At 41.7% G+C, this 23010-nt stretch overlaps 1 protein-coding gene across 4 annotated transcripts in view; it reads right to left on the bottom strand.

Annotated features, from left to right (window-relative positions):
• Positions 1-23010, bottom strand: part of PI4KA (phosphatidylinositol 4-kinase alpha) — a 131321-nt gene that overhangs the window by 108059 nt on the left and 252 nt on the right. The gene's annotated exons all lie outside the window — the stretch shown is intronic.

Genomic DNA, 23010 nt, shown 5'->3' with positions numbered 1-23010 from the left:
CTATATCAAAGGGGGTGACATTTCTTTCTGTCTTTGCAATCTTAGCCCATTGCCTGTGAGGCATATCACATTCTGGTTTAATGCTTATTCAATAATAAAAGTGTTTTCTTTCTCTACTACCTTTGTGGAGAAGGTTTCTGGGTTGGGATATTGTTTTTAATTATATTTCCCCAACAACAGTGCCTGCAGGACTACTTTCTATGGGGTGATCAGGGAAGCCCTCTCTAAGATGCCCGTTACACTGGGATCCGATTAAGATGGACTCAGCCAGGACAAATCAGGAAAGAGCCTTCTGGCAGAGGCCACTGGGGCAGCAGCACGGTGGGAAAGGGAGAGCAGGGATGCCCAGAAGTCCGAGTGCAGGCAGAGATGACCCCACAGGGTGCCACAGGCCAGGTCGGGAGCCCGGATTGTACTCTAACAGCAATGGAAAGCCAGAGCCACGGGGCTCTGTGGCTGCTGCATGAAGAATGATTTTGGAGGACAAGAATGAAAGCAGACAGATGGGTCAGGAGACCCCTGCAGTAGTCCAGGCAAAGAGGTAGTGACCAGAACAAGGCGAGACAGAAACAGACCAACACAGGATATGTTTTGGAGGAAGAGTTTACAGTACTTGATGATGGACAGCATGTGGAAGTGAGGGAAAGATTATTTTAGCTGCCTCTTTGCCATACTAGATAGTATCCTAAGACCAACATCCAGGCCATGTGAAGTCTAGAAACATTTCACACAAGGAGTAGTTAAAGGAATGTTTAGCCTGGAGACAATCAGGTTATAGGTAAACACAACTGCTGTCTTTATGTATTTGAAGGGCTCCAATAACAACGTCAACAACAAGAGCCACTCCACTATTAATGCTACAGTTATTAGTGCATTTGTCTGTCTCCCCAGTAACCCGTAAGCTCCTCGAGGGCAAAACTCATCTATCTTTGTATCTCCATCTTCTACACTGTGGACATGGACCACAAAAGACACACTCACTCTCCCCCAGGTTGCAGGCCCTGCCATCTAGTCTTAGTTTTTGCCCAGATTCCACTCTGACCAGTGTGGCAGGTTCTCTTCTCAATCCAGATTCTCCCTTATTTGGGGGGCTGCTGCCAGCCCTCCCTGGCACTTGCCCCAGAGGCCAAAGGCTAACCCCAGGTCTCCTCCTTTACATCAAGTGTAAGAACTGGAATTCTCACAGAGCAGGTACTCTGGGTTGGGTTTGGTGTTCTGTTTACCCATTCCTTTGTTTTTTAGGTATTACACTCTAATCTGGAAACTAATACTTGGAATGGGCATAGACATGAGCTCTAGGAATATCCCAGGATAAGAATTCAGCATCATGAACATGTCTAAACCCTATTGCACATGCAGCTGTCACCCTATTCAGCAGAGACATCGGAAGGCAGCACAGTTTTTTTTTTTTTTTTTTTTAAGATTTTATTTATTTATTTTTTCCCCCCAAAGCCCCAGTAGACAGCCGCATGTCATAGTTGCACATCCCTCTAGCCGCTGCACGCGGGACGCGGCCTCAGCATGGCTGGAGAAGCGGTGCGTCGGTGCACGCCCAGGATCCGAACCCGGGCCGCCAGCAGCGGAGCGCACACACCCAACCGCCAAGCCACGGGGCCGGCCCAAGCAGCACAGTTTTCACCATCCTTGTCTCCTCTGGGCTGCAGGGCCTCCTCTATCTCAATTGCCTGGAGGGACTCTGGCTACTCTGACTTCAGACCTTCCTTCCCACTCCTACTCAACTAAAAATACTTAAATAGAAATCATTTGTGACAATTTAAAATTACTCTAAAAGCTGGGTATACAGTTTTAAAATGTGAAGGAAAGATACCAAAAAGAACTAGTAAACAACTTAGAGATCTATATAATGATTCAGTGTTGTGTGAACTACACTGGTGTGGCAGGCAGAATAAAGGCCCCCCAAAGACGTCCAAGTCCTAATCTCTGGAACCTGTGAATATGTTACCTTATATAGCAAAAGGAACTTTGCAGGCATGATTAGGTTAAGGACTTGAAATGGAGAGATTATCCTGGATTACTTGGGTGGGCCCAGTGTAATCACAAAGGTCCTTAACAGTAGAAGAGAGAGGCAGAAGAGGAGGTCAGAGTGATGCAAGGTGAGTGCTTGGCCCCACATTCTTGGCTTTGAAGATGGAGGAGGGGGCCATGAACCAGGAATGTGGGGGCCCCTAGAAGCTGTAAAAGACATGGAAATGGGTTCTCCCCTAAAGTCTCCAGAAAGGTACACAGCCCTGCCATCACCTTGATTTTAGTCCAGTGAGACCATGTCTTGACATGAGTACAGCCATGTTTGGCCGCTCCATTGACCTATAGCCACCAGCACAAAAAAGAAATACAAAGCTGCTTTCTGTGTGGTGGGAACTGGCCTTTTCCCGGGGAACTGGCCTTTCCCCCACAGAAAGAGTTGCAAGTTGTAACATTTCAAGGCTCTTGGAGCGTCGTAGCACGGGATGGACTGGCCATCTGTACCGGGCTAGGACGATAACCAAAGAGAACAATGCACGTACACAACTACTGGGCTGGGACGTTAGCCAGGGGGCTCAGTGCACGTACGCCACTGATAACCATTTGTGCATGGAAACACTAAATGCTTGCTCTGCAAACTCTGTAATTGCTTACTCTGAAAATTATTGATGGTATAAAAACTGCTGGAAACTGAGACCTGATGAGAGTTCCACCTGTGGAAGGGACGCCTTGCCCAGGACGAGTGATCCTTGCCCAGCCGCGTCGATTGACAGGGCTCTCCCGGCAGTGGAGCGTGGATGTTGTGAGTAACTGATTTGATGTGAAGTAATTGATTTGATACGAAGTAACTGATTTGATGTGTTCTCTTTTCGGTCAACCTGGTGTTTCTCTTTCCGGTTGATTTGTGTCATTTCTCTTCAGCCGATGTGGGTGTTTTCCCTTTCCAGTCGGGCTGATGTTTTTTCCCTCTTAATATTTGACCTATTTGATCTGTTTGCAGACTGTCGCCTTTACTATCCTCTATATAATAAAATATACCTTCAGTCCATTTGTTTGGAGTGGAAAGTGTCTTTTACGTCTCCGATCGAATCCCCGAACCTCTCATAACAGACCAGTGTTGGGCTTCTAATCTACAGAATTGTAAAATGATAAATTTATGTTGTTCTCAGCAACTAAGTTTGTGGTAATTTGTTACAGCAGCAATAGGAAAGTAATATAATTGGTCAGACTATTAAACAAAGCTCAAAACCTGGACTGCCTATCAAGAAATATAAAAATTAGTAACCAGATTACAGAAATATTTACTTCCTTCTTTATTCTTTTCTTTCCATAAGGGACATTGTTAACTTCAGAATTAGAAAAAAATATTTTAAAAATAGTAGAAATAACTTTGCCGTTAATGCAAATCTGATTTTTAAAAGGATAACAACATTTACACTCCTACAGCTCAGGAGATAACAGAAAAGTATATAATATTTCAATAGATAGAATTTGGGTAACCCAAGAACAAAGAAGTAACATAAAACTGAAAGAAGATGTGGCTCAAATAAGCTAAGCAGACGTTTCCTTTATACAATGTTCCTACAACTTCTTTAATTCCAACGTCTTAGTAACAGTAAAACAACTCCTACTCAAATATACCTTCCCCAGGAGTCTCAATCTAAGTATAAAAGTTTTTCTCTTTTTAATAGAACAAGAGATGCAGCTATTCCTGCTGTGATGAAGACACCCGCGGCTGCAACAATAGGCACAGCAGAGACCGAAGCAGGTACCACCTGAAACAAGAGACTCGGGTGCGTAAAGCTTAATCTCACAAAATGGTCTTGAAAATATTTCACAGCTCTGTGTAAACAAAAACCTCATTTACTAAATTACTTCATAAGCAAAAAAATCGTGGAAGAAATGGAACGTGATATTGAGCTTTTCTTGGTATAATTTTTCTAAAGAAATACAGAATCACACAAGTTCGACTATTACACTGAAATGCTGCTCACCTGAACCTGAGGCCTGAGGACCACTAATGCCTCCCACACGTACGCAGGATCATAGATGGAGGGCTGGAAGAGGTCACCAAATGTCTCCTATCAGGTAGATCATGTGTAATCCTAGCCTTGTCTTCCAGGTTAGGCAACTATGCCTAGACAGGTGAAGTACAATTTTAGACAACAGGCTCTTAATTAGACCCCCTCTCTGACTTTTGTCTGTCCCTACTCCAATATTACCACTTTCAGCTCATATACCTTTAACGGCTCCACACTCCAATGAACACTCAATGCACACTCCCAGCCTAGCAATGAAGGTCCTCCCCAATTTCCTCCAAACATCTAGGCCCCAAATACAATGCTCACTTCTCCCTGCCCAGACTTTTCCATGGTCTTCACTCATCTGCAACATGTCATTCAACCTGCCTTATGTCCCCTATAAAACTTCTACCCATCCTTCCAAGATCCATATTAACTGTCCCCCGTTTCTCAAAACTTTTGCAGACCCCAGCAACATGATGTGATCTCTCCCATCACATCCCTCAATATGAGCCCACCAAGAACTCTGTTCTTCTCTTGAGGTAATTACTTCCTTATATCTTACTTTGGAGTCACTTGTGTACTTATCTTCTGCTCACTGAAGACAGGACTGTGTCCTCCTCATCACTGTATCCAATGCACCCTACACATTCCAGAAACTTAACACCTACTTAGTGGAACTAAAGGGGCCAATGTCACAGGCATTTAATGAGATGAGAAGAAAAGAAAAGAGGTGCCGGCCGCGTGGCGTGGCAGTTAAGTGTGCGCACTGCGTTCCGCTCCTGGCGGCCCGGGGTTCGGATCCCGGGCGCACACCGGCACCGCTTGTCAGGCCATACTGAGGCGGCGTCCCACATAAAGTGGAGAAAGATTGGCACGGATAGTAGCCCAGGGCCAGTCTGTCTCAGCAAAAAGAGGAGGATTGGCATGGATGTTAGCTCAGGGCTGATCTTCCTCACCAAAAACAAAAAAAAAGAGAGAGAGACATAGGACCACTAGAACCCAGGCTTCCCACTGTAGAGTTTAACTATGTTGTGATACTTGTCATATAATCAGTACTGGGCACAGGGCTGGCATGCGATTGGCACTGAACAAATATGCTGCATCATCGAATGAATGGAGGGATAGATGGAAGAACAATCAAAGAAAACAATGTATAATATATAGTCACTCCCTCCCAAGCCTTACAACCCATCAGGAGTTACACCACCAATAAAAATGACTCAACAACTAGTGAAGAACACAAGTCAGAAACCAAATGATGAAAGGCCCCGAAAGCCTGGCACAAGGTCCAGGTTCTGATGCAAAATGCCCTCGGAAACTCGGACTCTTGTAAGAAAAACATTTGCAGACTTCCTATAGAAGTTGTCATCCACCAAATAAGGGAGAACCAGTTCTGGAGGGTGCCATTCTCCAACTAATAACAATATCACTTGCCAGGTGCTGGTCTATATTATCTTATTTAATTCTCACAACAACACATTGAGTAGTAATATTAATTATCCCCATTCTACAGATGAAAAATCTGAATCACAGAGAGTTGTCAAAGTCCTAACGCAGAATAAAGCTTTAACACTATGATTTTTTAAAAAGTGACAAGATAACATTGAATGATTTTTTTTTCAGAATTTTACAACAAACTAACAAGACGCTTGCTTTTAGGGGACAGTGGGGGTACAGCCTGTCATCATAAAAGGTCACTAAGCCCAAAATCTGACAGAGATGACCAGGGTTACTCCCATTTACGAAAAGGATCCAGAGGGGCTCTACACATCACTTTGACTTGGTCAATAAGGCAATGGACCACAGGGAGGGAACAGAGGTAACTTCCTTAGACTTGGATAAGAACTCTTGACAGTACTCTAACCCAAGGCTATTCAAAGAGAGATACCACAAGGTGAATTTAGACTGTCAAGGTAAGGAAACGCCAAACCAAGAAGAAAAAAAGATGCCCTCACAAGTCTGGATGACTGGGCAGAAAATTGCAGAGAATCAAACACCACAGTAGGTGTAGGTAAGGTATTTAGGTCACAGTAAAGCTAAAATAATAGCATTACAGGCTGGTTAATTAAACAATTTTTTTAAAAAGTACAACTTTTACTTTCTGAAACCTCTGGGAATAGTCTTTCTGAAGAAACAAAATTCCCTGAGAACTCAAGATTAAGCTTTAAGTATTAGCGGTAGTTTTTTTGTTAAATCGATCTTCTAATTGTCTTTCTCAAATGTACCGCCCCCTAAGACAGAGAACACTGAACATAAGTTAACCTTTTCTAAGTGATTCAGAGCTATCAGGATAAGCAAAGCCAACTGGGACACAATGCACACGGAGCTGCAGACACAGACGGAAGAGCACCTGCTCCTAGAAGCAGCCCTGGATGGGGGTTTCAATAAGATGCCCTTTCGGTCATCCGCAGATGGCTGTGTGAACAATTAACATGGCTTCCCACAACAGTCAACACAGGGAGCAGTACACATGCCTTTACACATCATTAATGAGTCATCATTTCTTGAGCCCTGCTCATGGCCTGGCAGTGCTCAGCACATACAAACACACATCTCTGATTCCCGGCACAGCATTTCAGTGGGCAATACTCCAACGATCAGGGGAGCTGCACAGAGTCAGGAAGTTCTGCTTTTCAGTCCAGCTCTGCTGCTTCTTACCTAAGTGACCCTAGATAACTGACAAAACGTACCTGAATATCCGTGCCTTTGTACTTTCTTCCGTAAAATAAATACAAAACACTAAGTGTATGTATATATGGAAACATACAGAATCTTGTTTGTGTCTTAAAACTATGCCAATATTGGCAAATAATCTCCCTCAAGCCTCATATTTCCCATGTATAAAAGGATGACCAGAGAGATTCTTTGCAATGTCTGCTCTAGCAATAAAATCTTGTGATCCAAGAACTACCTGCAGCCATGAAAGAATAACATGACCTGGATTTATTTTCCTGCCATAAAACAACTAGAAAAATGGACAAAAAACCCACTGTTTTTATACACTGGACAAGTAGCACAGGACAGCAATACCTGAGAGACGAACAAAGGGAGTCCTATGACTGCCCTGGGTTCTGCCAGAAGACACATCCGGGACCACAGAACACAGAAGGGCTTCTTAAGCAGATCATGCTGGTCCCACTAAGTTGATGAGAAAGAAATGGAAGTACAGGAAGTCTAAAGCAGCTGAAAATTCTGAAAGGACAGAGCACAACAGAAAAAAAGCTCCAGATATTTGCAATAAGAGTTCCCTTGAGTCCTTGATAAATACTAAGACACACCAGTATAGGTGATATTCCAAGAGGCCTTGCAAAGAACAGTCAGGGAATTGTGAGCTGAACGGTTCCCAGAGTTCACACATCGCTGAGAGGAGTGTGAGTTACTCCTAGCCAGAGTGGAAAGCCCTCAAAGCATTCAGGAGAGACCTCAGAAGGGCCACATCTTAGCAATGAAGCTAAACTATCCCTGTAGCAGAAGGCATTTACAATAGCATCAAAAGAACAACATACTTAGGAATAAGCTTAACAAAAGAAGTGCAAAACATATACTCTAAAAACTACAAAACACTGTTCAAAGAAAGTAAAGAAGCCCTAAATAAATAGAAAGACATCCCATGATCATGGATGAGAAGACTTAACATTGTTAAGATGGCAATACACTCCAAATTGACCTACAGATTCAACACAATCCCTGTCAAAATCCCAGGTGACTTCCTTGCAGAAACTGACAATCTGACCCTAAAATTCATACGGAAATTCAAGGGACCCAGAATAGCCAAAACAATCTTGAAAAGGAAGAACAAAGTTGGAAGACTCACTCTTTCCAATTTCAAAACGTACTAGAAAGCTACAGTAATCAAGACAGTGTACTAGGACAAAGACACACATATAGACCAACGGAATAGAATTGAGAGTCAAGAAATAAACTCTCACATTTATGGTCAACTGATTTTTGACAAGGGTGCTAGGACCACTCAATGGGGAAAGAATAGTTTTTCCAAGAATGGTGCTGAGACAACTGGATATCTACATGCAAAAGAATGAAGTTGGACCCCTACCTCACCCTATATACAAAAATTAACTCAAAATGGATGAAAGACTTAAGTATAAGAGCTAAACTATAAAACTCCTAACAGAAAACTAGATGTAAATCTTTGTGACCCTGGGATTAGGTTTCTTAGATATGACACCAAAAGCATTAAGCAACAAAAGAAAAACTAAATAAAATGGGCATCATCAAAATTAAAAATTGTGCTTCAAAGGACACCATGAAAAAAGTGAAAAGATACCCCACAGAATGAGAGAAAATATTTGCAAATTATATGTCTTGTATATATAAAGAATGATTACAACTTATTAATAAAAGACAACCCAATTTAATTTTATTATTATTATTATTATTTTTGCTGGGAAAGATTCGCCATGAGCTAACATCTGCTGCCAATCTTCCTTTTTTTATTTTTTTTCTCCCTCCCCAAAGCCCCAGTATATAGTTTTATATTCTAGTTGGAGGTCTTTCTAATTCTTCTATCAAAGCTGCTGCCACAGCACGGCTACTGACAGACGAGTGGTATGATTCCGCACCCAGGAATCGAACCCAGGCTGCCAAAGCAGAGCACACCAAACTTTAACCCCTAGGCCATCAGGGCTGGCTCCAACCCAATTTTAAAGTGGGCAAAGGATATGAATAGATATTCCTCCAAAGAAGATATACAAGTGGCCAATAAACACATTAAAAGAGTGGTTGTTTTAGGATAGGATAGGATGGCTCAAGATCACTAGCCACCAGGAAAATGCAAATCAAAAGACAAAGATGAAATACCACTTCACACCACTAGGCTGGCTATAATCAAGAGACAGACAATAAAAGTATTGGTGAGGATACAGAGAAAATAGAACTTGCATCCACTGCTGGTAGAAATGTAAAATGGTGCAAAAACTTTGGAAAACAGTCTGGAAGTTCCTCAAAATGTGAAACATACAGTTATCACACGACCCAGCAATTCCACATTTAGTTATAGACCCAGAGAAATGAAAACATACGTCTACACAAAAACTTGTACATGAATATTCATAGCAGCATCATGCATAATAGCCAAAAAGTAGAAACAACCCAAATGTCCATCTATTGATGAATGGATAAATAAAATGTGGTATATGCATACCATACGCATACGGAATATTACTCATCAATAAAAAGAAATGAAGTACTGATACATGCTACAACATGGATGAACCTTGAAAACATCATGCTGAGTGAAAGAAGTCAGTCACAAAGGACCACATATTGTATGATTCCATTTACATGAAATTTCCAGATCTACAGAGATAGAAAGTAGATTCGTGGTTGCCTAGGGATAGTGGCTGGGAGGGCTGGGGCGGGTGCCTCAATTCAGGGGTCCAGGGTTTCTTTTGGGGGTAACGAAAATGTTTTAAAATTGATTGTGGTGATGGATGCACAACTTTGTGAATATACTAGAAACACTGAATTGTACATTTTAAATGGGTGAACTTTATGATATGTGAATTATATCTCAATTAAAGCTCTTAAAAAAAAAAAACAAAAAAACCTAGCCTCATAAGAATCAAACTGAACCACAAGCAACTTAACTGACAACCAGAACAAAGCCCAACATTCCCTAAAAGAAGACAACAAAATCTAAACACTCAACAATATAAAATTTCCAATCAAAGATTACCAGACATGCCAAGAAGCAGGAAAATGCAACACCAAACCAAGAGAAAAATCCATCAATAGAAATCGTGCAGAAAAAAAGGTCACATAGCAAGTTTGAGGGTGCTATCTTTAGACAGCCCAGCTTATAAGGTTGGCCCTTGGATAGGGTCTGAGAACTTGGCACCTGAACAATTCCCTGCACTCCCTAATTGATAAGGGTGGTTCACTGTGCCTAGACTGTACAAACAATGTGATTTATGCTGAACACCAACTTGCCTTCTGGGAGTCTGGAATTTTGATAGCTGCTAGGCACAGGGTACCTACATAACCACCCAACAATAAAATCCTCAGGCACTGAGTTTCTAACTGGCTTCCCTGGGCAGAAATATTGCACACATGTTTATGCATTTTTTTGTTGCTGAGGAAAGGAGCACACCTGGTGTGTCTCCTCACCAGAGGGAAAGAGCACAAGGAAGCCTGTACATGAGTTTCTCCAGACTGTGCCTGTGTCTTCTTCCCTTGCTGATCCTACCACGTATTCTTTCACTATAATAAACTTTAACCACAAGTGGACTATATGCTAAGTCCCATGAATCCTTCTAGTGAATCACTGAATTTGCGGGTGGTCTTAGGGACTCCCGAAAAAGAAACAGAATCAGAAATGACAGAGATGATGGAATTAGCAGGCAAGGACATTGAAACAGCCATTACAACTATGTTCAAATGTTTTAAGAAAAACATGAACATAGTGTGAAGAGAAATGGGAGATATAAAAAAGAATCAAATGGAATTTCTGGAGATGAAAGATACAGTATCTCAAATAAATTTTTTAAAAAGCACTAACTTGGATTACCAGCAAATTAGAGACTGCAGAAGAAAAGGTTGGTGAACTTAAAGACACGGGTATAGAAACTAGCCAAAATGAAGCACAGAGAAAAAAAGGCTGAAAAAAGAAAATGACTGGAGATCATGTGGGACAACATGTAACATACACATAAATCAGAGTCCGGGGGAAAAAAAGGGGAAAGCAACAGATAAAAATATTTTAAGAAGTAATGGCTGAAATATTTCCAAATTTGATAAAACTATAAGCTCACAGATCTCAAAAATGAACTCCATATAGGATAAACAAAAAGAAAACCACACGAAAGCATATCATGATTAAATTCTCAAAAGCCAATAAAAAAGAGAAAATCTTAAAAATATCCAGAGGGGGGAAAACACAATAGATACAAAGAAACAAGGATGACTGACCACAGTCTTCTAATTAAAAGCTATAAAAATACTGAAGAAAATTAAATGACACCTTTTAAGTGCTACAATAAAAACATCTGTCAACCTAGAATTCTATAGTCAGCAAAAATGAAGCTGAAAAAAATTTTTCAGACAAACAAAAGCTGAGAGAATTCATCACACTAGCAGACCTGCACCATAAGAAATGTTAAATGATACCAGGTGAAAACATGAATCTACATAAAGGAATGAAGAAAACTGAAAACAGTGTATTTATAAATATGTTTTTCATATATATTTACATATTTTTTTTGGTAAGGAAGATTTGATCTGAGCTAACATCTGTTGCCAATCTTCCTCTTTTTTGTATGTAGGTTGCTGCCACAGCTTGGCTTGACAAGTGGTGTACATCCATGCCCAGGATTCAAACCTGGGCCGCCAAAGCAGAGCGTGCCAGACTTAACCACTACGCCATGGGGCCAGCCCCATTTTTCATATTTTTATGACTATTTAAATAAATTATAACAATGTATTGTAGAGTTTAAACACAGAGAAGTAAAAATCTATGACAACAATCACAAAAAAGATGGGAGTAAAAATGGAATTACAATGGTAAGGTTATTACACTATAAGTGAAGTGGTGTAATGTTATTTTAAGGTAAACTATGACAAATTAAAGCAATGTAAATTTCAATCCTAGAATAACCACTTGAAAAAAAAGAGCTAATAAGCCAATAGTGAGGATAAAATGGAATACTAAAAACAAAAAAATGTTCAATGAATCCAAAAGAAAGCAAAAAAAGAAAAAGAGATGGAACAAATGGAAAACAAATATCAAGATGGCAGCTTGAAATCCAACTATATTAATAATTACATTAAATGTAAATGGTCTAAATACTCCAACTAAAAGATAGAGATTTTCAGACTGGAAAAAGAGCACGCTACATGCTGTCTACAAGAAAATCACTTTAAATGGAAAGACAGGCTAAAAGTAAAAGGATGGGAAATTATACACTATGGAAAACCATTATCAAGAAAGCTGATGTAGGGCCGGCTCCATGGCTTAGCGGTTAAGTGCAGGCGCTCTGCTACTGGGGGCCCCGGTTTGGATCCTGGGCGCGCACCGACACACCGCTTCTCTGGCCATGCTGAGGCCACATCCCACGTACAGCAACTAGAAGGATGTGCATCTATGACATACAACTATCTACTGGGGCTTTGGGGGAAAAAATTAAATTAAATTAAATTAAAAAAAAAAAAGAAAGCTGATGTGGCTATATTAATGTCAAAGTATATTTCAGAACAAGGAATATTACTATTCATGATGACAAAGATCAACTAATGACAAGGACATAACAATCATAAGCTCCCAAGAATAAAGTTTTAAATTACACAAAGCAAAAACTAACAAAGCTCAAAGGAGAAATCAACAGATGCACAATTATGGTTGCTGACTTCAATATTCCTCTCTCAGTAACTGACAGAACAAATAGACAGAAAAATCAGTAAGGATACTGAAGACCTGAAAAACCTACTTGATCTTACTGATATTTATAGAAAATTCCACCCAACAAAAGCAGAATACACATTCTTTTCAAGTACAATTGGAAAATTCACCAAGATATATCTCACATATGCTGGGTCATAAAACAAGTCTCAATAAATTAAAAAGAATTGAAGCCAAACAGAGTATATTTTCTGACTACAAAAGAATTAAATTAGAAATCAACAACAGAAAAAAAGCTATAAAACTCTCAAATTTTTGGAAACGAAACAACACACTTCCAAATACCTCTGAATCAAAGAAATCACAAGGGAAATTGGGAAAATATTTTGAACCTAAGGAAAAACAAAACACAACTTACAAAATTTGTGGGATGCTGCTAAAAGCAGCACTTAGAAGGAAATTTATATCTTTATTATTTTTTTTTTAAAGATTTTATTTATTTATTTTTCCCCCAAAGCCCCAGTAGATAGTTGTCTGTCATAGCTGCACATCCTTCTAGTTGCTGTATGTGGGACACGGCCTCAGCATGGCCGGAGGAGCGGTGCGTCGGTGCGCACCCAGGATCCGAACCCGGGCCGCTGGCAGCAGAGCACGCGCACTTAACCGCTAAGCCACGGGGCCAGCCCGTGGAAATTTATATCTTTAAATGCTTATATTAGAAAAGAAGAAAAACCCAAAATCCTATGATCCTATAATTATATAATTGTAACTATAAGTTCCCCCAAAAGATCTAACAGACTATTTTCCTAAGTGAGAAAAGACATCTAGAAAAACAATACTTAACATTCATACTAAATGTAATTTTCACAAATCTATTTAAAGTGGTCTTAGGGCCGGCCCCGTGGCTTAGTGGTTAAGTGAGCGCGCTCCACTGCTGGTGACCCGGGTTCGGATCCCGGGCTCGCACCGACGCGCTGCTTCTCTGGCCATGCTGAGGCCGCGTCCCACATACAGCAACTAGAAGGATGTGCAGCTATGACACACAACTATCTACTGGGGCTTTGGGGGGAAAAATAAATAAATAAAATCTTTAAAAAAAAATAAAATAAAATAAAGTGGTCTTAAAACAGTTCTATGTATATGCTAATTATAATTGACATTTTATTTTACTTATTATTAATATTTTAAATTCTTCACCAATCCCCCAAAGGCTATTAAAACTATTAAGTTGCTTTTAGGATGAAGCTGAAAATCATTTCCATGACCTGCCTTGGGTGATCAAACTCTGTCCACCTCTCCAGCCTGTTTTTGTGCCACTCTAGCTCCCTAAGCTGCAACCCTTATAGCCTTCTTTTAAGGTCATCCAATGAGTCAAATATGTTCCCACCTCTGGGCCTTTGCACAAGCTGTACCCTCCACTAGGAGTATTCTTTTGTACGTACTCCATTGGCTAACTCCTATTCATTCTTTAGCTCTCTTGAAAGTCTTTCCTGATCCCCACATAAATCAGGACCCCATTTTAGCTCTCCTCACATCACTTACCTTTTTTTTAAACTGAGATAAAATTCACAAACACCATTTACTTTTGCTTCATGGCACTTGTTACCATTTTAAATTATATTTACTTGCAATTTTTTGTTTAATACTTTTTGTCTGTCCCTCTCTCTCTCTACACGGTAAACTCCATGAAAGCAAGACCATGTCTATTCATCCTTCTAATGGGCCCCTCCAGGGCCTAGCACAGTGCCTGGCACACAGCAAGCACTCAAAGATTTACTGAATGAATGAATGAATGTCACCATCTTTTGCTTTCATAATGGAACTGCCCCGGCTGTCCTGAATCCAGGATTCAAGACCAGCTCTAAACACAGAAACATTCAGGAAAAGAGAATGGCTTTGGCAGCAGAAATAGAGTCTCTCAGAACTCAATGAATAAATGCAAGTGAAACCTGAGGATTTTTTGCCTCAACCCTGTATTTATGTGTCAGTTTATCACACAAATGAAAGTAGTGTTCTGGCTGGCTTGGCAATGTTCATAAAAGGCCAAGGTTTTTTCCAAAATGCCAAGATACATGAGAAAAGCAAATACAAAAACAAATAAATATGTAAGTAAGTAATCAGGAAAATGAAGTGCATAGATAAATTTCAGCAATTAAAATCAAGGATGAGAATAGCTGCTGGTGGAAGGGATTAGAAGCAACTACATCTCCCTGGGTGCAAACTGCAAACAAAGCAAAGAGACTTTGCAGCAGAGAGTCAGAAATAGAACATTTCTGCCCTCTGGGGGAGCAACCAGCTAATGACACATCAATTCTGAGACTCCCTAAGTGCGTCAATGCAGCCATAATTATCTTCCTGATGCACATAACTCTCAGGCCCTGCAACATTCAAGGACATTTCCCTGTCTCATCAATTAAATCCAAACTGTGACTCTGGGACCACATATGAGGTCGCCTGCATTCTTCTCCAGTCTCATTCCACTCTTCCCTTTAAATATACTGTTTCTGCCGAACCCTATTATCTGTGGTTCCTCATTCTCCTCTGCGCTTTGCTCTCTGTTCTCTCCATCTATGATGACCTTCCCTCACCAACCACTCTTGGCATTTAGGAATGCCCATCCCCATCACTTCCAAGCCCTCCCTCTTTAAAATCTCAGCTTAAAGTAGCCTCCCAGCAAGTGCCCACGACACTTGCACTTTCTTAGAGCACGTTTCACTTTTTTTACCTTCTATTACATTTTTCACATACCTGTCAAGAGCCACAGAGAAAAGGTTTGGGGCCCAAAGAAAAATTATCTGTACCTCCCACCCCCACCCCAGCAAAGTGCCAAACAGCTAAACATCTTCCCAGGAGACTTTTTCTGAAAAGACACATAGTCCACCACTGGCTCCTTTGTGGACAGACACTAGCCAGTTCTGCATGTATCATTACTGCTACAAATCTATAAGTTAGTTAAGGGTTGGGATTGTGTACACATTTAGTAGACTCAACTGTCAAAAATAAGCTACCCAGAGCGGGCACAACTAGGAGTCAATATTCAAGCAACAGGACTCCAAGTCTGAAGAGAATACTGAATTCAAGTTTCCACATAGCAGAAAACAAGAACATGGCAATATCACACGATCCTAGCACTTCTGTCTTGTGGGGGTTTTTGTCGGCTTAATTCAAAACATAGCCAACCATGGTCAAATATCATTATCTTGGGATCAAAAGAATAAGATACCCTTTTATGCTTACTGAGTTGCCAAGAAAAAATAAAATAAAACAAAATCCAACACGGGTGAAGCTATAGATAAACACACACAAGGTGTCTTGCTGATGCTCTCATAACTAAGTACAGTCCTTTGAAAACAGCTGGGCAGTAAACATAAAGACCCATCTACAACTTGATATAAGTATGTAACTCAGAGGAAGACAAAATGGTAGGTGTACACACATGCTGTTTTACAAAGGAAAAACTAGAAAGTCTAAACAGAGAAATGCTTAAGTAAATTATGGTCTGTCAATACAAAAAACGACATGCAGCCATTAAAGTAATAAATATGGGCTATTTTTGAAAAAGGAAATGAAGTGAATATAGCTATATACAGTTAAAGACTATAAAGGAGCTCTAAGAAATGAAAGTGCTGATGGGTTAATGTGATGGGCTGAATTGTGTTCCCCCTAAAATTCATATATTGAAGTCCTAACCCCCAGGTACCTCAAAATATGACTGTATTTGGACAGAGAGTCTTTCAAGGTTTGGGGCCCAAAGAAACCTTACCAGGTTGAAGTGATTAGGGTGGGCCACTCCTATCAATCTGACTGGTGTTCTTATAAGAAGAGATGAGGAGATAAACAGGCACAAAGGGAAGACTATGTGAAGATACAGGGAGAAGATGGCCATCTACAAGCCAAACAGAGAGGTTTTGAAAGAAACCAACACTGCTGACACCTTCATCTTGGACTTCTAGCCTCCAGAATTGTGAGAAAATAAATTTCTGTTGTTTAAGCCACTGTGGTACTTTCTTATGGCAGCCTTAGCAAACTAATATAGGTAATGTGGCATGATTACAGGTAAAGACTTTTTCTTCTTGCAATTTCTTCTTAAAAAATTTTAGAGCTGGGGGCCGGCCCCGTGGCTTAGCGGTTGAGTGCGTGCTCTCCGCTGCCGGCGGCCCGGGTTCGGATCCCGGGTGCGCACCGAGGCACCACTCCTCCAGCCATGCTGAGGCCGCATCCCACATACAGCAACTAGAAGGATGTGCAGCTATGACAGACAACTATGTACTGGGGCTTTGGGGGAAAAATAAATAAATAAAATCTTTAAAAAAAAAAAAAAAAAAAAAAAAATTTTAGAGCTGATTTAATAACAATAGTTCTAACATCAGGAGTATCCTCTGCCAATGCTCATTCTCTCTCTGCTCACTGTACGATGCTTTTTTTTTTTTTATTGATGTTTTAATAGTTTCTAACATTGTGAAATTTTGGTTTGCACATTTTTGTTTGTCCATCACCACATATATGACTCCCTTCACCCCTTGTGCCCACCCCCCACCCCCACTACCCTGGTAACCACAGTCCAGTTTTCTCTGTCCATGTGTTGGTTTATATTCCACATATGAGTGAGATCATACAGTGTTTGTCTTTCTGTTTCTGGCTTATTTCACTTAACATAATACGCTCCAGGCCCATCCATGTTGTTGCAAATGGGACGATTTTGTCTTTTTTTATGGCTGAGTAGTATTCCATTGTATATATATACCACATTTTCTTAATCCAATCGTCAGTCGAGGGACACTTAGGTTGCTTCCACTTCTTGGCTATGGTGAATAATGCTGCAATGAACATAGGGGTGCATAAGCCTCTTTGGATTGTTGATTTCAGGTGCGTTGGATAGATTCCCAGTAGTGGGATGGCTGGATCATAGGGCATCTCTATTTTTAATTCTTTGAGGAATCTCCATACCCTTTTCCATAGAGGCTGCACCAATTTGCATTCCCACCAGCTGTGTATGAGGGTTCCTGTTTCTCCACATCCTCTCCAACATTTGTTGTTTTTTGTCTTGGTGATTATAGCCATTCTAACAGGCATGAGGTGGTATCTTAGTGTTGTTTTGATTTGCATTTCCCTGATGATTAGTGATGTTGAGCATCTTTTCATGTGCCTATTGGCCATCTGTATATCTTCCTTAGAGAAGTGTCTGTTCATTTCCTCTGCCCATTTTTTGATCGGGTTGTTTGTTTTTTTGTTGTTCAATTGTGTGAGTTCTTTATATATTATGGAGATCAACCCCTTGTCAGATGTATGTTTTGCAAATATTCTCTCCCAGCTGGTTGGTTGTTTGTTCATCTTGATTCTGGTTTCATTTGTCTTATAAAAGCTCTTTAATCTGATAAAGTCCCACTTGTTTATTTTTTCTTTAGTTTCCCTAGTCTGGGTAGGCATGTCATCCGAAAAGATTCCTTTAAAACCAATGTCAAATAATGTGTTGCCTATATTTTCTTCTATGAGTTTTATAGTTTCAGGTCTCACCTTCAGGTCTTTGATCCATTTTGAGTTAATTTTTGTGAATGGCGATAGCACATGGTCCACTTTCATTCTTTTGCATGTGGCTGTCCAGTTTTCCCAACACCATTTATTGAAGAGACTTTCCTTTCTCCATTGCATGTTCTTAGCTCCTTTGTTGAAAATTAGCTGTCCGTATATGTGTGGTTTTATTTCTGGGCTTTCAATTCTGTTCCATTGATCTGTGTGTCTGTTTTTGTACCAGTACCATGCTGTTTTGATTACTATTGCTTTGTAGTATGTTTTGAAGTCAGGGATTGTGATGCCTCCTGCTTTGTTCTTTTTCTTTAGGATTTCTTTAGCTATTGCGGTTCTTTTGTTTCCCCCTATAAATTTTAGTATTCTTTTTTCTATTTCTGTGAAGAATGTCATTGGGATTCTGATTGGGATTGCATTGAATCTGTAGATTGCTTTACGTAATATAGACATTTTAACTATGTTTATTCTTCCAATCCACGTGCATGGGATATCTTTCCATTTCTTTATGTCATCATGGATTTCCCTCAATAATGTCTTGTAGTTCTCATTGTATAGGTCCTTCACCTCCTTGGTAAGATTTATTCCTAGGTATTTTATTCTTTTTGATGCAATTGTAAATGGTATTATCTTTTTGAGCTCTCTTTCTGTTAGTTCATTATTAGCATATAGAAATGCAACTGATTTTTGTAGATTGATTTTGTACCTGCAACTTTGCTGTAGTTGTGTACAATGCTTTTTAACATTGCCTCATAAAGAAAAGGGAGCAAGGATGGGAAATTTTCAGCTTCATGATGCTGAAAAAATGCCAACACCATGACTTTTGATTTCTAGGGCAACTCCATGGCAGACCACTCTAAAGGACAGACTGGATAACCATCAACTCCAGAAAGCCCGCTGCCCTAAGCATCTGGCCACACATTCTTCCAGTTACAGACGACAATTAACCAGCTCATCTTCTGGAGCACACCTGTGCACCAGGGAGGGTCCAGCCTGTCCCTAATGCCACAGTGCCATTTAAACATCAGATCAATAGTTAACTAAGACACCTCGAGAATCTGACATTCTAACTGAAGAAAAGAGAGGATATTTTAGGACCTGGGAAAGGACTCTGATCAAAGCCTCCTGAGGGTGGGAAGAGGAATAAAAAGGGCAAGGAATGCTGCTGACTTTGCAGCACTGCCCAAAACTCTCCATATCCAGGATGGGGGCTCCATTAGCATGGCATAGGCCAGACTAGGAAAGGTATGACAAGTCACTTGATTTCCTGGATACAGAGGAGTATAACCAGGCAGAGCGAGGAAGAGGCTTGGCAGGGGCAGCTCAGCAACATTCTGAAGACAAGCAAGAACCAGGAAAGTGGGCCGGCCCCGTGGCTTAGCGGTTAGGTGCGCGCGCTCCGCTGCTGGTGGCCCGGGTTCAGATCCCAGGTGCGCAGCGACGCACCGCTTCTCTGGCCATGCTGAGGCCGCGTCCCACATACAGCAACTAGAAGGATGTGCAGCAGTGACATACAACTATCTACTGGGGCTTTGGGGGGAAAAAAATTAAAAAAAAAAAAAGAACCAGGAAAGCAGCACAAGACAGGCAGGCAGATAGAAATCAGAGAGAGGGAGTCTGGAAACCGAGTGCACATGGAGATTCCAGTGTACGCATGACTCTTTTCTTGTCTATTTTCCTCCTCTCATCTTTCTCCCAGAGATAGAGGGCTGAAGACTGAGTGAAATATGGTCTAGAGGGCTTCACAGAGGGTGTCCTCAAAGGTGGGCTGCAATCCCAGAGGTGGGCCTCAGGTGTGGGACTCCAGTTTTAGGGGCAGCCTAGCAGGAAAAGGTCAAACTCAGATACGGATCAGAGAACAGATGCTCAGGGGTCTTGGCTTTGGCTGTCTGAACATAGCAGGGGTCTGGTCACCAGTCCTGGGATACAAGAGTAGATAGGGGACTTGCAACAAATCTGACTTGTTGCTGGTCACCTAAGCAACCAAATTAGAACTGTTTCTCATTTACCTGCCCTAGCATGTACCAATTAAGAGTAGGTGGTCAATAAATGTTTTCTAAATGAAAGAGTGAATTAAAAAAGTTAAAGAAAAAAGTAAAACTGACTGAGTAGCAATGGGCTTGGTTTCACAGCCTGGGATTAGAGTGGGTGAGTGGAGTAAGTAAACACAACTGTGGCATGTACGGGAACAAAGATAGGGAAAGTCACATCATCAACGTGCCTCAAGTGCCACTAAAAGCATGTCAGGGGTGCCTGAGTTACCAATGTTTGAGCTGAGATGTCAGATCTAAATCAGAAAATTTAGCCTTCCTCAGGTCAATCCTATCTGGACCAAGCCCCACTCAGTTCTCTGCCTTCTCTCTGGAAAAAAAGGAGAAGACAGAAAAACAGAAGCAAAGAAATGAGAGACAGAGGTTTTTAAACATTTATCTCCTCCCTTAAGTCTCCATCTTTATTATAGCAGGTGGGTAGTCAGAAATTCCTTTACTCTTAAGAATCTCAAGAATCTTTTCCTTAGGAATTCTAAGGGCTTCTTGTCAATAGTTTTAAAGTAGTGGAATGCAGTAAGCAGACATATATCATAGGACTAACCAGTAACAAGGATCCCTAACATAATCAAATCTCAAGGTCCTAGATGAGGATAAGAGTAATTCACATATATTTGATGGGATCAGCCACCTACAGAAGCTTCCTCTAAGAAAGAAGTTGTTTTGGAGGCCCCACGACCACCCACACGTATATAGAGTTCTATTTGTGGCTAAATTTCATTACAGTGAAAGGATATCAGCAAGGGAAAAAGACACAACTGAAATCTGGAGAAACCTGTGCATGGGCTTCCTCATGTTCTCTCCCTCCTGTGTGGGTATACCCTGAGCATGCTCCCTTTTACAGCAGCAAACAATTCAGTAACACATGTGCAAAGTTTGTGCCTAGGGAAGTCCGTCAGAGACACAGCACCCAAGGTTTTTACTGGGGGCTGATCACACACACACTATGCCTAGCAACCATCAAAATTCCAGATTCCAAGAAGGAAAGCAGGTGTTCAACATAAATCATAACGTTTGTACAAGGAGTCTAGGCACAGTGAACCATCCTTATCAGTTAGGGAATGGAGGGAACAGTTCAAGTGCCAAGTTCCCAGATACCAGCCAAGGGCCAACCTTGCAAGCAGCCTCAGGCCTGTTCGGTTAACTCTTTTCTGAAGTGATGTGTAAGCATTGCCAATGAGAATGAAGTATCTCCCGAAATAAAAGACAGTGTTAGGGAGCTGCCGACCTAAAAGCTGTATTAATTAGTTGTCAAATATATTGTAATCATGACAATGGAAGCAGTTTCTATAAGATACAGAGTTAACAATGTTTCAATTACAGAATGTTCTTGTGATTAGTTAAAAAGGGGGAAGAAGGTAAATTGAGCTTAAGGTGCATTTTTCAAAGTTACTGAGTGGAAAAGGGTGCCACACTGCTAGAGCTACAGAACTATCTTCTTAAAGATCATCTAATTCCCTGCACTCTCTCTTCTCTCTTCTCCCTGAGGCCAACAAGCAAACTTCTGATCTGCTTTTTGGTCCTCCTACTGAGAAGAGAATGTGCTGACTACCTGGGATGAGTTTGATTTAATAAATCTGCACTGCGGTCCATTAGTCAGGCTCATCTAATGATAAGTGATCATTCATTAGGTACCCACGTGCCTGCTTTTATTCCTCTCATTCTGTTGATCTTCACAATACTCCTATCAAGTATTGTCCTTGTATTTTGCAGAAGAAAGCAGAAGATCAGATTAGGAAACTGACTTGCCCAGAGTAAGGCCAATGTAAGCAAATGACAGAATTTAAATTCAAGTGGTCGTATTCCTACAACTCATATCCTTTCCATTCTATTGTACTCCTCCTTAATTAGAATTCCTGTTGGCATCATTCTCCCAGGACCTGCTCACCCTGCAGGTGACTGGCAAAATCAAGTTTGAGAACCCACAATGCCAAAGTGCCCAAAACAGCCTTTCAGCTTCACCCCTCACCAAGGCCACACAGCCACTCCCAAAAGCAGCAGGCAGGCCTCAGTCTCCTCTCCTCTTGCTTACTGGCAGACAACGTGTTTCTTTTCCCATCCACCAGACGGCTGTGTGGAAAAATAATCCCATCCCTGCGGGGCTCACACAGTGTAATGAGTCTCCTCACACACCGGCGGGGACAGAAAGCTGACATTTACCGTTCGCCTAGTCTGTGTCCAGCTCTGTGAGAAGCACTTTGTGCGTGAACTCATTTAATCCTCAAGAACCACTTCATTTCACAGATAAGGAAACAAAGGCTCTGAGAGTTAAAGTAACCTGCCCAAGACGACACGAAGTAAGTGACACTGCAGGCACCAAACTTAGGTCTGACTCCAAAATGTGTGTTCTTCCCGCCATCCTACGCATATGTTTCAGTTGCCTTGCACCTTTCTCCCAAGATAAGGGTTCCTCTCGCACGAGTTCTCCTCTCTGAGGAATCCTGCGTTCAGTTCTCCGCCCACCGACGGTTCACTCCCGCTTCCCCCCCCCCGCCCCTCCTCCAAATCTTTTACCCCGTCTAACGCCCCCTCTAGTCTCACAGGAGAACAATGCGCAGTAGAGCTGCATTTCAGAAAGGACTTTCAGATACGCTATTTCATCTGCCCTTCAAGACAACCCCGTGAAGCTCGCAAAGCAGGTAAAAGCACCCCCATTTTAGGAAAAAGGCATCTCCCTAAGGTCACGGGATAAAAAGAAGGGGAAGTCGGGAGCAGAGCCCTAGATTTTGACTGGTCCTTGGCTCTTCCCACTGCTCCTCACCGCCGCCCCTACCCCACCGACGGCACAAGGTGCCTCCTCAGCTCCAACCCCGGCCTGTAGCTCGCGTCCCTCCCACCCAGCCGCACGCCCGCCCGTGCCACTCCTTCCACACGGCCCCCTCCCCCAGGACTCCCTACCTTCCCTAGCCCCCTCCGCCCACGGGCCTCCTCGCCCCGCCGGCTCCCCCTCCCTCATGAGGCTCCCCGCCACCGTCAGAGGCAGCTCGCAACCCCCGGCTCATCCCCCCACAGACCCTCGCCCCGCCTTCCCTCTTCGCCGCCCCAGGCCCCTCCTCCTGTCAGCCCGCGGCCGAGCCGG

This window comes from Ceratotherium simum, chromosome 35, assembly GCF_057802395.1.
Source record: "Ceratotherium simum simum isolate JZ-2026a chromosome 35, ASM5780239v1, whole genome shotgun sequence".
Taxonomy (NCBI): Eukaryota; Metazoa; Chordata; class Mammalia; order Perissodactyla; family Rhinocerotidae; genus Ceratotherium; species Ceratotherium simum.
Note: the sequence above shows the minus strand (reverse complement) of the source record. Positions and strands in the feature narration are given on the sequence as shown.